This window comes from Vicugna pacos, chromosome 5 (assembly GCF_048564905.1).
Source record: "Vicugna pacos chromosome 5, VicPac4, whole genome shotgun sequence".
Lineage (NCBI taxonomy): Eukaryota > Metazoa > Chordata > Mammalia > Artiodactyla > Camelidae > Vicugna > Vicugna pacos.
The window spans coordinates 6,196,559-6,210,799 of record NC_132991.1 but is presented as its reverse complement, the minus strand read 5'-3'; the positions used below and the strand labels follow the sequence as shown (position 1 = coordinate 6,210,799).

At 42.1% G+C, this 14,241-nt stretch overlaps 1 protein-coding gene and 1 long non-coding RNA gene across 2 annotated transcripts in view; both read left to right on the top strand.

Moving 5' to 3' along the window:
* Window positions 1-14,241, top strand: part of CNTNAP5 (contactin associated protein family member 5) — a 730,584-nt gene that overhangs the window by 241,056 nt on the left and 475,287 nt on the right. The gene's annotated exons all lie outside the window — the stretch shown is intronic.
* On the top strand, window positions 611-2,607 carry LOC140696558 (uncharacterized). The gene is made up of 3 exons (XR_012073024.1): window positions 611-698; window positions 1,345-1,475; window positions 2,414-2,607. It is a non-coding gene; the product is annotated as an uncharacterized lncRNA (long non-coding RNA).

Here is a 14,241-nt window from a genome sequence, read left to right as displayed (position 1 = left end):
ATGAATATATATGTTCAGGTATAACTGAAAAATTATGCTGAACAATGGAATCTGATACAACATTGTAAAATGATTATAAATCAATAAAAAATGTTTAAAAAAGAATTAAGATAGTATCACAACAATAAACCTATTAGGTAAAGGTATAAATAAATAAATAAATAAATAAATAAATAAATAAATAAATAAATAAACAAATAAAAGTAAAATGAAGAAAATCACTTCCAGTTTTGTGCTTGAGACTCACAGACAAATTTTGGAGTAGGGGAGACAGACGTTGTTTCAGGTTAATAGATGCAGGTGGCACACAAGTAGAGAGGAGTTAAGACACAGACTTAAGGCCCCCGGCCGCTCCTGGGCAGAGTCAGGGCTGGATTTCAGCTTCCAGAATTTGACAGTCTGGGGACTTTACCCAGAGCTCTTCCTCCCCCAACTTGAGCTACTCTGCATCTGTGTCCATGAGGTCTGTGTCCCATGGCTCCTGCTCCTTGCCAGCCAAGCTTGCCAAGGAGATCCTTGAGAGATGGAAGGGAGAAAGGAGCTCTGTGTGGAATTGACAGAATGCTGACTTCACAAGGCAGGTGTTCCTTTCCATTCCACAGATTCCTCCCGAGTTCCGACACAGTGTCTCCCACAGAGCAGGCATCGGAAATATTTCTTTGGATAGTCCTTAGGCACATGTTACAAGATAAAGGCAGGTAACTTACACATTTCAACCTGCTCTAGGCAATTTGGGTCTGCAAAGGACAGGCACCTGCTACTTTTCATGAATAGTTAGTGGAGGTAGACAAGTAGTTTCAAATACTAGTTTAAACAGGAGAACCCTCAGAGGTGCCTGTCAACAATGTAGACTTGTATTTCTCCATCGCTCTAAGTCAGCTGAGCCAGGTGTGTCCCAGGATTGTGTTGGTATTAATGCAGGCATAGGTGGGCTGTATGGGGAGATCCTGGTTAGATTCAAGGTGAAGGTGTGTGTGCGTGTACACACACTTGTCATTGTGCATCTCTGGGTTCTGGCGGGTGGGAAACAGGGGAGGCAGAAGATGCTAAGTGATAAAGAAAACATGCACATGTGTGGGACTTCCTAGTTAGTAGGCTGGTAAACTTTGTCCCTTCTATTAACAATAACATTTATCTTTACGTCCCTTCAGAAGAAAAGGTCAAGATTGGCTGAAATCATAACTTCTTATTATAATTTAATTCCCTTCCTTCCTCCACTGCCCCCTTTCCTGTACCCAACCCCTCCCTTAACGAGCCCTGGGAGACAGAAAGAAAAGAAAACAGGTCTCATCAGTTTCCCTAATGACTCTTTCAAAAAGCCTTTTTTTAACCTTTTATTTTTAGATCTTTTCCAACAATGTTCTTATTAGAGGCGTGTCAAAGGCCCCATGGGATTTATGGAAACTTTCATTAAGAAAAATAGGCAATGATTTCAAGGACAGCGTCACATGTCATTAAAAGGGCTATTTTTAAAGGTATGGATAAGGAGATGAAGTTTCACCAAGTCATTAACCAGATTCACGGTGGGAGCTTGGGGTTGGCAGGACCTTGGCCAACAGAGACAGGTCTGTGCTGGAATCCTGAGACGTACTCGCCCTCAGTCCTTATGCGGGTCCTATATGCAGTGAGGACAAATCATCTCCCTGACACTTTCTTTACTGCTTTTTTTTTTAATTTGGGGTTAAAATGAGACAATATTATGGATAAAGAAAACAAGGACCTACTGTAGAGCACAGCAAACTGTATTCAATATCTTCTAATAACCTATAATGGGAAAGAATCTGAAAAAGAATATTTATATATGTGTATGTATAACTAAACCACTTTGCTGTGCACCTGAAACTAACACAACATTGTAAATCAAGTATATGTCATTTTTTCTAAAAAATGAGACAATGTCTGCAAATAAAACTCAGCCCCTAGTAGTTAGAAAGGTATCCGACAACCACTGAGTTCCTTCACTTTGATAATGTTTGAAAACTCCCAAGCCTTATTATTTTATTTCTCCTTAGAGCTTCTTTAGATGATCTTCTTCTTCTTCTCTCTCTCTCTCTCTTTTTTTCTTAGATTATACTTTAAAACTGTCATTTTTATTTGCTACCTGCTTGGTCTGCCATAACAAAATTCCACAGATGGGGTGGTTTAAATAACAGAAATTTATTCCCACACTTCTTCAGGCTGGAAGTCAAAGATCAGGGTGTCAGTCCATACAGAAATGGCAAGGACTCTCTTCCTGGCTTGTAGACAGCTGCCTCTGGATGTGTGGTTTACTTGGTGGTGCCAGAGAGAGAATGAGATCTGTCTTCTCCTCTTCTTAGAAGGCCATCAATCCTATCACATCAGGGTTATGCAATGACCCTTATGACCTCAAGTAACCTTAAGTACCACCTAACAGCCCTATCTCTAAACACAGGCACACTGGGGGCCTGACCATATGAATCTGGGGTCGGAGGAGCACAAGCCAAACCACAGCACTTCTCAACTCTTACACTCCAGTCCTCAGCTTTTCCAGTTTTTGAATGTGCCCACAGGAAGAAGTCAATCATCTGTACAAGTCACCTGATGGTCATATGTGTATTTATTCAATAAAACTATGTTAATATCCTACTATATGTTGGGCTCTATACTGGGATCTGGTATTAATAAGACCTGATTTCTATCCTTATTAAATTGAATATGGAGTGACAGACACTTAAAAATTAGGGGCAATGTTAGCAAATTGGTCAGGTGCTAGCTGAGGCTGTGACCCCCTGTCCTAGCCTGGGAGAGGTTCTTTTTCTGATCAGATCCATGCAACCAATAACAAAACTGATGCTGACACTGCAATAACACAGGTTTTATCCAGTGCCAAAGAATGGAGAAGTGGCAACCTAGTTTGCAAATCAACTTCTTAATTTGGATGGAGACACCATATATAGTAGGGTTGAGGTAAACGAGAGGAAACTGGGAAGAGTGGGAGGGATATTCATAACTTATGCAAAACAGGGGTGTGGTTTGGGCTGGAACTGATGCCACTCCCCTTTCCAGTCCTTGTACGGGCTTTTCCAGTTGCTGTCATGGTGACCGCTAACTGTCATGGCGCTGGTGGGTGTGTCATTTAGCAGCTAATGCATTACAATAAGTGTATGATGAGACTCAGGGTCAACTGGAAGATAAATCTTCCCCCATCTTGGGTTGAGTTGGTTCTAACCAGGGTTTTTTTTTTTATTTGTTTTTTTGCAGCTGCCTCTTGAAACTTAGATAAGAGTAATTGATTTCTCTTCAAGGGAGGGGCAAGAGTGCGATTCTAGGACAACAGCCTTGGTAACAGCAAGGGAATATTAGTGATGTGTTCACAGAAGTGGGTTCATGGTTCTGAGTGTACAAAGAAGAGAGCCCTCACTCAGGGCTGTAAATGTGGATTCCAGGGAGTCTTGAGATGTTAGCAGAAGGAGACGTGGAGAGCAAATGGAAGGCAATAAACAAGCTGCGGGCAATTTGGAGGATCTAGAAGTGGGATTAAAAGTGAGTGGTGGGGGACTCAGGAGCCACAAAGCCAGTGTCTCTGACAGGCACTTTTTTATGCAAGACCTTCCATGCCTTGTTGAAGAGCAACTTCTTTGTCTTTAAAGATATTAAGTGCATTTTAACAAAAAGGTGCAGTGCTTGAAATATGAATGGGGCTGGAGAAATGTGGGATTGGGGCAAGAGTGGGTTTTGCAACTGAGTAAGAATTTAGCATTATAATTGCAAGTGATCAGTCCTTTCATTGGGGAATATTGAATGAGTAGGACTCAGGGCTCTGAATGGGCTGGAAATGATGAGTACCCATATATAGAACATTCTTCATTGTTACTCAGTTAACCTTGTGCCATGATCAACATTTAAGAGTTGCTCAGGCTTGCAAATTCAACTCATACCAAAAACAGTTAATGACGTAACTACTCTCAATTATTATACGATTAATCACCACCAGTCAGGTGTGGTAGGGAATATTCTTTCAACTTACTTTTAGAAAACAAATCATCAAATACATTTGTGACAGAAGCAGCAAAAGTTCTAGAGCCTCCCCTACCTGGATAGGAACTTGTTCACAGTGTGGTCCCTAATTTTAATGTCACTGCAACTCCTTAGACATAGTCAGCCTCTAGCCCTGACACTGAGCTGGTGCGGCAGGTCCAAAGCACATCCAAGAAAGATGTGAACAGCCGCCAACAGAAAGCCAAGCTTCAAGTACTCTTTCTGTTGATAGAATGGCCTAGAAATCCAATATTCGGCTTCTGCTGTCCACGTCTCTTTCTTTCCCTGTCTTAATATACTTCTATTTGTCTCTTGGCTTAAACATGAAGAAAACAACAAACAAGAAATTCTTCCTCTGTTTTCATATCCCTTCAACCTTTGGCACTCATCGAGCACTTGGATTTATGCTAACACCATCTGGCTCATCCTTTCATGTCCATGTGACTAATGAGACACTACATACACCCAGCCAGCCAAACCCAAGAGAATTATCTAGAATCCAGCAAAATTTGGGGGTAGGAGGGGGCATAGGTGATGGTGGTTTAGGGGGTAGGGGATACCAGAAATCTTAACCCAGATCATTCCTCTTTGTCATTCAATTGTTGATGGTTTGCCTGGGACACCAAAATTATGCTTGCAGATGAATTTAGTAGATTCCTTTATTTTGCCATCTTTAGTGACAGAGCTAAATCAGACTTCCATTGTGATTCTTAATAACCAAAAATATACTAGAAAATATTCCTCATTCTTCAGAGTAGCCCTTGACTGGTTGTCCCAGTGGATCTCTTCAGAAACGAGGTCGATGAGTGAATTATAGAAAGAAACCAAGATGCTGTATATTTTCTGAGTCCTGGATTCTCAAAGAATAATGTGATGATGATGCCCTGTTTTGTAAAGCTTTCAGTTGTGCATTTCTGGAGCTGCTAACAGGCAATCGCTTGCTACTTCATCTGAATGACTTAAATGGAGAATTTTGTCCGCATTCTATTACTGATTTTCCTGTTTCACAAACATGGTTTCCTGGTCTTCAGGGGTAAAGGAAGCACAGCTTGACTTAGAAAGTGACTTGATTGGCTGTAACTTGTTTGAATCTCCTTGGTGGCCCCTGAGAGACCCATATTTTGTCTTTGGAAGCAGAAGCAACCCAGAGTTGATTCACGACTTCAGCTGAGGGGGCACTTTGAGGCACCAGTTGACTGAATTATTTTTGTGTGGATAATGTTGGGAGCCTCTGTGTGATCATATCCAACTTTTCTCAATCTGAGCTCAGTATTCCCATTTTGATTTTTTAAATGAATAAATATGAATGGATTTCCATCTCCATTTATACAAGTAATACATGCTCATTTTATATAATACAATATATATATTTATATTAATACAATTTATATAATACAATATATATATAAAATACAATTATATTTTATATAATACAATATATATATGAAGGAAACACGAATCTCTCATTATCTCACCATTATTTCAGTAATTTAAAGACCACCTACATACGTACTTATCTAGCCATCTATTTACCCATCCATCCATCCATCCATCCATGTGTCCACTGGAGTAAATCCTAATTTAAGAGTGTATTTGAGGGGCTGGGTATAGCTCAGTGGTAGAGCACATGCTTAGCATGCACAAGGTCCTGGGTTCAATCCTTAGTACCTGCATCAAAATAAATAAAAACCTAATTATACCTAGTTAGCTTCCTCCAAACAAAAAACAACAAAGCAAAAACCAACAGAACAAGAATGTATTTAAGGTGGCTTATTTTATATTCTAAAAATTTCCCCATCACATTATTAAAACACACATCAAAAGTGGTTTTTTCATGTCAGTGACCATTTTTACTTTGGAAATATACAAAGGAAATTAAGGGACACGTACTGGAACGTGCTGTTAGTATACGCATCTGGGTTAATAGCACGTAGAATGCATGCAACCGGCGTGTCCGCCTTTTGCTGTTTTCTGGAGTCTGTGTTCTGCTTTACCTGCTGTCTCCTTCCTCCCACTGGGGAAAACCTGATTGTGTGGAGTGTCTACTTCTGAGGCTGAAAGTAAGCTCAAGGACCATCTGGCCCTGGGGATTTGCAATCTCAAGGATTCCAGGGCGCTGCCTCCCAGGCTGCCTTGGGCAACGGGGCTTCACAACCATCGCCAGAGCTGTTCCCCTCCTGTGTTCTATAAATAGTGCTGTTTCACAAGATGATTTATTTAAGTGTGTGTGCGTGTGTGTATCTGTGGGTGTGTGTAAACGTTTCTACCTCTAAAAAAAATTTGGTTAATGTGTTTTTCTCTTTTTTGGGGGGGGGGAAGGGAGAGTAATTAAGTTTACTTATTTCTTCATTTTTAGAGGAGGTACCAGGGATCGAACCCAGGGCCACATGCATGCTAAGCATGAGCTCTACCGCTGAGCTACACCCACCACAACCCTGGTAACTATTGATCTTGTTCTCACTCAAGGTGTTGTCCCTCCAGTAGCGGGCGTGTCAGGTGGCTATTTAAATGCTACGCATTCTCCCAGGTGATTTTTAGCTAAGCAGGCAAGCAAGTATAAGAGCCCCCCTCTCCAAGGGGCGGGCCTGAATGATTCAAGAAAAATCCACCACCTCGTGCTGGTGAATACGACTTTGTAAGAATCCAGGTGTCCATTGCTTTGTAGGTCAAAGGTAGAAAGAGCCAGAGAAGAATTTTGCGAGGAGCTTCTTTCTGAGAAAGAAAGCCCCTGATTCTGGAAATAACGCATTTTGTAGCGACATGGATGGACCTAGAGATTGTCATGCTGAGTGAAGTGTCGGACAGAGAAAGATGAATATCGTAAGATATCACTTATATGTGGAATCTAAAAAATAATGATACAAATTCTATTTACAAACCAAAAACAGACTGTGGACATAGAAGAAACTATGATTACCAAAAGGGAAAGGATGGGGAGGGATAAATTAGCGGTTGGGGGTTAACAGATACAAATTACTATGTATGAAATAGATGACAAGGACCTACTGTACAGCACAGGGAACTATATTCAATCTCTTGTAATTACCTATAATGAAAAAAAAACTGAAAAAAAATATGTGTATGTATATGTGTAACTGAATCACTTTGCTGTACACCTGAAACTAACATTGTAAATCAATTACATTTCAATAAAATTTTTTTTAAAAAGAAAGTTCCTCAATCTTGACAAAAAATAGAAAAGACAGACCTTCTTCTTACCTGCTATTGTGAGGTCTGAAGCAACCGCCCTGTGTCCCAGTGGGCCAGTTACAGAAGAGGACCAGGCTCAGAGAACCAGACACAGAGACATGGAAACAGACCCCCAACGGAACCTCGCCTGCTCCCTGTCCTTCCTCATGCCACCCGCAGCTCCCACCTGTTTGGTTTGATCGCCATAGTGGGGGAGGCCAGAGGGAACTGGGTGTTCTCCTGCACATCTGCTGATGTGAAATGTGACTCTCACCACGCCTGCAGACCGAACATCCCTGGGCAAGCGTGGTCACCTGCAGGGGGTTGCAAAAAAGAACTAGGCTGGGGTCGGAGGACTCAAATATGATTCCAAGTGAAATCACCTACCTACTTTTTCTTCGTCTGAATGTTGCCTAATCCTTTGGTATCTCAATTATCACCTTGGTGAATTGGCGGTAAATATCTATACAATATCTAAGTCACAGAACTGCTACAAGGCTCCCTCTAAAAGATGTAATGTATCAAGCAAAATGCAAGGTGGCCTTCTCATGTCCAGCAGAGCTAGAGTGCACTGACAAAAGCTATCTAGACAGCCATACATGCCAGGGTCTACACTCAATAATTCACTTATGACGTAGGCATAGGTCCTCAATTTTCTATCTGAAACTCTTAGGACCAGAAGTGTTTAAGAATCCAAAATGTTCTGGGTTTTAGAAAGGTCACATGAAGCATGTGTTGGGTGTAACGCCATCCCCACCAGGACCTGGGCAAGCCACCATAGTCAAGTACATTCAGAGGGGAGGGTATAGCTCAAGCGGCAGAGCACATGCTTAGCGTGCCCAGGGTTCCAGGCTCAATCCCAGTGCCTCCTCTGAAAATAAATAAACAAACCTAACTACCTCCACCGCCAACAACATTTTTTTAAACATTGAAAAAAAAAGCCAAAGAAATAAAAAATAAAGTATACACACAAAGGCATATCATTCAAAATCGTACACACATATACATATCTGAATCTTTATATTTATAGGACATACGTGTGTGGTCCGGATTACATTCCGGAGCCTGTGCTGGAGAGATGAGACCGGCAGTGTGATAGCCGGACAAGCAGAATCATCATTCACACATTTCTTTAAAGTTGCAAAATATGATAGAAAGTTCCCGAGTAGAACGTGAGCAAAGCTTCGCAGGAGAAACGAAGAGGTGCTTCCCCGAAGACACAGTATCACGGGAAGACTCGGAAGAAGGGCTGAGGTATCTCTGGGGAAAGCAAAGCCGACGAAAGCAGCAGGCAGACTTTTCCTGATCAGTGTCCCTGGACCACAGAGCTGCAGGGTGTGGCCGTTGGCAGGGATGTGACGCCAGGGAAGAAAACAGGGGCCAAATCCTATAGGCTTCCTTTCCTAGGAAGAAAAGCCAGTATTTTTATGTTATAGTGAATACCAAAACCTTAAATGATGTCCAGCTAGAAATCATGTTAAAGTCAGTCTCAGTGTAAACAGAACATGTATTTCCACCACCCATCGTTACAGAGACGTGTGCTAAAATATGACTTAGAAGATCAGTAATCCCCGCAAGTCTGGATGAACCTTCCTTCCATCCCAGGTACAGTGCATAGACTTGTGATGGGGAGATAATGAGATCATTGTGTTACTTTCTGTGCCACAGCAAGGCTTTCTCGTTTTCAAAGATTGTCTCAAATTCTATTAATTGTTGCAGCTATTAAAAACCAAGGGAAGAGTTTGGAAGACAGCATGTACAGTTTTACCTTAGTGATTCAGATCACGAGACTAGAATAGAGAAAGAAAAGAGAACAGAATAGAACAAGGATCTTTGAAAATCCTGCAGCAGAATATTTTTTGTCATATTTCAGCTTATCCTGATGTTCATAGCTGATCTCACACCACTCTGTTCCCTAAGCCGGAAAGCTGGATGCTTCCTTCGTCACCCTCCCTCAACCCTGCTTCCAGTCCATTTGTTGTTTCTGTCCCTTACATCTGTCTCCCTCCATTTCTCTCAAACCCGTTGAGACAGTGACAATTTCAGAGTCCACTTGGCCTGGCCGTCCATCAAGACGCAGCTCCCCATATAACTTTTCTACGCCTTCCCTCTGCCCAGGGGAACTGAGCACTCGTTCCTGAACCTCCCAGAACTGTTTTCTGGCTGGTCTTCATTCCATGTGGATCTTCCTTCCTGGACTATGTGATCACTTGCCTTTGGAAAACAAAGATGGCGCTGCGCTCACATGGGCACCCCTGCCGTTGGCACTGGGCACCCTCCCGACACGATAGATAACCAGCCAGTACTTCTTGAGAGAGTGACCAGACATCTACAAACGTTTTCCTGCCCAGGAATTCTGTTCCTTCATTTCCATTACTGGTTTTTCACATGAATTAACATCCCCATTAATACCTAAGGCCAAACAGGTGGCAAGTCTTCGCTCTTGGGATGTGGGGGCTATTGATATGGTAAATGGCAAAAACGTGGACAGACAATTGACTTTCAACATGGCACCAGGAGAACGAAGAGGTCTCATAGGTTCGCTATGAAATGAATCCAGCACTAGCTCCTTGTAAGATTCTACCTCCCGGCTACATGAAGGAAAGGTCAACTTTCAAGTGGGACCGTTCGAGATGGGGGCGCGATCTCATAGGTCAGCTGAGATTTGCATGAACCCGACAGTCGTCTGCAATTTGGTTATGCGGCATTTGCTTGTTTGTTCAATGTGCGTGTGTATGCGTGCGTGTGTTTTGGCACAGACTTCTTTAACAAACAAAAAGTCACTTTTCTTTTTTCACATTATTCATCCCCCTCTCATGGTTCCCACCCCCTCTTGCTTCCTCATTCTCTGCATCAGCATCTCCTGCCGTCCCCACTGCTGACTTTTGGATCTGGGTCATTCTCTGGGGTGGGGGGCTGTCCTGGGTGTTATAAGGTGTATAGCAGCGTCTCTCCCCACTAGAGGCTGGTGACACCCCTCTCCCCAGCTGTCACAACCAAAATAGTCCCCAGATGTGATCAGCTGTCCCCTGAGGGACGGGGAGGGGGGCGGTGGAAAGAGGAGGAATTACTCTTAAGTGAAAGCCACTACTCTAGAGAGCCAATGCTAAGTGTCTGGTGGAGATCCCTCTACAACTAACTGCATAATCATATAATCATATGTTAAAATCACACACAGGAGTTTTAGTTATTCTGTGTTTCATAAATCAAGACCCTATCATACCCCCCTTCTCGGCTTCCTCCCAGCCAACGGGTAAGGCACCCCCTTGCCCCTCGTTAATGTCCACGCGATCTTCCACGGCACAGATACGGTGCAGTGTTTTGAGTCCTCATTGCTTTGTGAACATCCACTCTGATTCTGTTTGGGGCCACACATACGATGCTGCAGTAATCGCCTTTGCATTTATTTCATACACACCGGCACTATTATTTCTATGGCTTCCCTTCCCTGGAGTGAGAGTTCTACACTCAGGATGTTTATGTTTAACGGAAATGGATGTGGATAGATTGATTTCCTAAGAGGATGAAATGATACACGTTTTCTCCAGTGGTGTTTAAGGACCCCCACATCTGCCTGCCTGCACAGCAGTCAGCACTGCTTGGCAAGGCTCTGTTGTTTTTTTTTTCTTTTTCCAATATAATAGGTATGAAGTGCTGTCCCTTGTCATCATACTTTGCATTTATTTCCTTTACTAGCAGTGATGTTGAGGAGCTGGTTTAATCGAGTCTCTAACTGGAATAGCCTGGCATCAGGCGCTTGCGGGGCCCTGCATCGCTTCCGCACGGCTCACCTGTAATCCCCGGAGTGGCTGCCTTGGTCACTTCAAGGCAAGCCCAGAGTAACCTCCGCTCATGTACTGAGAGGTAGTTCCAGGCTGGGAGGTTTCAACTTCTTCATCGAATAAGCTTTCTCTGTACAAACAAAACAAAACAAAACAAAACAAAACAAAACAAACCCATAAGGATTTGGGTATTTTGTTCATCATCATTTCGAGAAAAAAAAGACTAGACTCACGATTGGATTTTTTTCCGAGTGTTTCTCGCATTTCACATTTGTGGGCATTTGTGTATTGAGTGTGTGTCCTGGAAATGGAAGAGTGGAGACGAGTCCACTTTGGACCACGCATTTCTGATGCCTCATTAAGTATTGTCAGTTCTGAGGAATGTGCCACAGTGGCAAATGAGATCAATTGTGAAATGAATGACTGCTGGCTTTAGTTTAAGGGAAAATGGAGTGCCTGGGTTGGGGGGAGACTGAAGTCACTGTATTGTTGGGACCTTGCTGAGCTGTCATTCTGGAACTCGCAACGAGTCTTTAAAGCAGCTGCTGCAACACAGCTCCACAGAGAACAGGCTGGAGAAAACAGGTTTGCAGAGCAATGAGAGGATGTAGGAGAAATTGGGTGTTGGGCTAAAAATAAAAAAAAAAAGGATTATAAGGTTTTTTTTACCTTGTACTTTAATTATCAAATAAAAGAGAAAAATATTCATTCTAGTTTGAATTTTTTGGAAGAGATTTTTTTTTCCATTATAAATGAATACATGCTCATTAGAGGTAATTTGGAAAATAATTTTAATGGCCACCTAGCAGTGATGGTCTGGAGACTGTGTTTTTCAAGCACATTTGATTGGGAGTTAGTGGCAATGTCTCCCAGATCTGGATTGACTGTCAGTCCCAATTTTCAGCATGAGTTTTGAGATATTCTGGACTTTTTTCAATATTAAAAAAAAATTGGGCAGATTCTGTTGGAGTCTCCTGAATTTGAGGCTGTAAATGTAAACCTAAAATTATTATGTGGCTTTTATAAGCTATTTTCCTGTTGATTTATTTTTCAAAATGAATCTGGAAAGACAACAAATCATTCTTATTTGATAGATGACCACCTTAGAATTTTCCAGAGCCAGCCACACATACACACACAGGTTAATGGTTGCCTTCATTTCTAGCCCTGTCAGAAGTCATTTACTAGCTAGTATTATTCTGTTACAAACTCGAGAACTTACCGTGTGTAGTTCCTCAGGTTAACACAACAAATTGCAGGACAGCCAAATATCAGGTAAGACAATCAGGCGATGTAAAGGGATAAAGAAGGGGCAGGAGTAATAAAAGGTTTTGACAGTTTGTATTAAGACAAAGTTACTAATAGTAATAATAATAAAAATCAGGATGATCATTATGTGTGTAGATGGTTACCTAGTAGAGCTGGTTAGATCTCGGTTGAGGAGTCTCAACTGAGAAACTGACATATGGAGATGGCAATTTAACCTTTTTTTGTTGAAGTCTAGTCAATTTACAATACTGTGTCAGTTTCTGGTATACAGCATAATGTCTCGGTTATGCATAAACATACACATATTCATTTTCATATTCTTTTTCATTATCAGTTACTGCAAGATATTGAATACAGTTCCCTGTGCTATACAGTATGAACTTGTTGTTATTTTTTTCTATATATAGTACTGTGTATCTGCAAATCTCGAACTCCTAATTTATCCCTTCCCACCCCATTTCCCCTGGCAACCATAAGTTTGTTTTCTATGCCTGTGTGTCTGTTTCTGTTTTGCAAATAAGTTCGTTTGTGTCATTATTTCAGATTCCACATACAAGTGCTATCACATGGTGTTTTTCTTTCTCTTTCTGTCTTATTTCGCTTAGAATGAAGATCTTCAGTTCCATCCCTGTTGCTGCAGATGGCATTATTTTATTATTTTTTATAGCTGAGTAGTATTTCATTGTGTGTGTGTGTGTGTGTGTTTACATATCACAATTTCTTTATCCATTCTAAGTGGCATTTTATTAGCTGCTTTGTGACAGCCTCCCTGTGTGGTGGGAATTTTCCATGTAACACATGTCCATGGAGCAGGTGCTCAGATGGTAAGAGTGTTGCTTCCTCCTGGATCACCAAATCTTGCCTTGTAGACTGTGGTCCACCTTGTGCTGCCTGTCTGGCATTCCAGGCACTCAAAATTACTCTTGAGTAAACACTAACTCAGCACCAAATTTGTGACTGGCACTGTGTAGGGGCTACAAAAACAAAGGTGGTGGGAGCATGCTTTTTCTGTGGGAGATTATGATCTTTTTTTTATTATCATTGAAGTACATTCAGTTACAATGTGTCCATTTCTGGTGTACAGCACAATGTCCCAGTGATGCATGTGCATACATATATTTGCTTTCATATTCTTTTTCATTAAAGAACCATGATGTTGTTAACAAATTATCCCATAAATTTGTGTGATTCTAGAAGTTAGCACGCCAGGCACAAAGAGAGTTACCATATATGCCTAGATGGGTCAAAAACACCTCCCTAGAGGAAGCCCTTGACCTGGGCACGAGATTCTCATGACAGTCAGGAATTTACAAGCCAGACATCGCAGGTCCATAATTCTTTGCACCTCTAGCTGCAGAACTTGAATCTAAGGCTACAGAGAAGCCGCCCAGCAGAACCCTACAGACTCAGGTCAACAGCTAACCTTATAAACAAATGTGAATAAGGTCGTGACACAAGTGTGAGAATCCTTAGGGTCCCATAAGTCACACCGCTCAGCAGCATATCTCTTGAATTAACTAAGCGACCCAAGGGAATCAGGAAAGCAAAGGAGCCAGCGATGGGAGTATCAGCTACAGAAGAACATGGCGCCTGTTGGCCTTGACCCTGGGGGACAGATGCCCCAGCCCTTGGTGGAGACCACAGCATCCTCTGCGTGCAGATGTAACACAGCACCCACAGCACGCTCAGATCACAAGCAGAGGACAAGCTACATCAGGTCCACCAGCCCTGCCTCCTCCTAGGGGCGCTTTGAGAATTAACTTGAGGATGATACCTGTCAAGACAATGGTGATCGCTCCCGCAGGAAAGCATTACCTCATTCTTGCATTGGCTCATGTGACATTCCACCTTCAATTACTCAAACTGAAAGCCAATATGAAGGGAAAAAATTACAACCTCTCTGTGTGCGTGTGTGTGTCTAGATGCGTATGCATGTCCACGTGTCTATGAAAGAGAGAAAACAATGCAAGAGAGATTAGAGGGAGGTTACAGAAGTGGAGTG